The following is a 2,142-nucleotide window of genomic DNA, read 5'->3' on the forward strand; positions in this document are numbered from 1 at the left end:
AGTTTCATTCTAACATCTTCAGGAAACCCACATACTCAAAACACCCTTCTTCATTTTGATAGCGGACATCACCTTCATCAAAAAAGATCCTTAATAAAAGGACAAGGGGTGAGACTGGCCAGCATGATCAGCAGAATTGATGACTTTAACAAGGAAAGGGATGTTTTATTGGGTAGGTTAGTCAACAGGGGATACCCTGAAAAATTTGTGATACCTTTACTTGAGGAAGTAAACAAAAAGAGAGTGGAAGGTTATTTTTACCAACTGTTGGGTTTGGACATTTCTAGACTCTGTGCACCTACGGAAAGTAGGGTTTTGACTACTGCCCCATTTCAACATGGGCTTATTCTTACAAACTTACAATCCCCTTTGATACGGGACATACTGGTGAGAAACTGGTTCATTCTTATGAGCGACGAGACCATAGGAGGGAAGGTGTGAGACTCCCCTGTTATAATACACAAAAAGGATTCCAGTATTAAGAACCTTTTGGAGTCCAGTGGTAAGATCACAAAACCTGGTATTGGGAAGATGACAAAATGTGGGCACTGCACTCAATGAAAATATATGTTAAGAGTGCGACAGTCAACCAGAATTGTAATTGTGAGAGTAAACAAGTAGTGTATGCCGCTATATGCCAGGCGTGTCCTGGGTTTTATATTGGCAAGACCAAAAATGCCTTCAGGACATGCGTTTATCAGCATACATATGATATAACTAAAGGCAACACCAAAAATGCCCTGGCAAACAACATTAATACATTTCCAAAACAATTTCAAGTTTATCATTCCGGAAAGGGTAGTAATGGATGAGAGAGGGACCCCCAGTGACTGCATTTAGAGAACTTATGTGGCAACTCAAGAGTTAATGCCACTACTAGCCCATATGGTGTCCCTCACCAGTTATTTAAAACTTAAAGCAGATTTTAATCAGGTGTACAATATGACCTTGTTTTTCATTTCGATGCAAGTTTTTATAGTACTGATATTAATTATTGTTTGTTCCAAAACATTTTGGGTTTTATTGGACATTTTACTGTATATATTGCTTGTTGCACAGATTTATACATCTGATCATATTTTATCTAAAAACAGTTGATAGTTTTGTATTATACCTACAAGCTGGCATTTTTTGCAATTTAGTGATGAGGGACACATTTACAACGTATATACATTTTTTATAGTGGTACTAAGTAATGGCTTACATTTTAATTTACTGGTAATGAAACAATCCAGAAAACAAAGGAGTCGTACGTCATTTGTATGCCTAATTATTCAATTGTATTTAATCAGTGGCTTAATTGCATCTATAAAAGGATGGTCTTGCTGACTGTCTGGTATTCTGAAGAAATCAATCCTAATATTTGAGGAAAGCGCTTAATAGATTTTATTTATTCCTGTATCCTGCTCCATTTTCGTGCCTTTTGCTGCAAAGACAAAGATGTAGTCTGTGCCGAAACCACTGGAGCTTGCGCAGTTAGAGTCGAAACCTCTAAAGTCTGCGAGGAAGTCAGAGGAGGAGGAATATATGGAAATGTACTGGGAGAAAACTCCCTTACTCCACGAAGGAGAGGCGGCCGAGAAGATGAAGGAAGACATCTGGCTGTTAGAAGCTGGTTCACCAACCTTACTACGTCAAGTCTGGAGAGACTCCTGGTGGAGCAAATAAGACAATCCTGAGGGAGAATCGGGTCTAAGAAAGGGCTTGGAAGTTGATCCAGAAAGAGGCCGACAGTGGGGGAGCATCTTGTCCTGGGTGTATGGAATGCTTCAGTCTTCGGCAGTGGGGGATGAGCTATAGACTGCATCTCCAAAGGAGATGTTGGCACAGACAGGTTAGCTGATAAAAGTTAGTGCCAATATACAGGGCGTAGTTGGTACTGGTGCTGAACTCAGTGCCGATGTCATAATTGGTGACAAGGTTGAAATAGGTGTAGATGGCACCAAAATAGCCACTGGTGCAGAGGAGTTAGTATAGTCTTTTGGAACCTTAGATTTCGGATCCATAGAAGATCCAGCAGAAGAGCCTTTATGCTTTTTTGATGTCTGCGCTGATTGAGATGTCGGCACAGAGTGACTAAATTTTGAACCAGAGGCCAGAGGAGTCTTCTCGTCAAAGGGTGCTTAAGAATAAATTTTTGTC

Source organism: Protopterus annectens, chromosome 15.part0 (genome assembly GCF_019279795.1).
Source record: "Protopterus annectens isolate FY-2018-M chromosome 15.part0, PAN1.0, whole genome shotgun sequence".
In the NCBI taxonomy this organism is placed as follows: Eukaryota; Metazoa; Chordata; order Ceratodontiformes; family Protopteridae; genus Protopterus; species Protopterus annectens.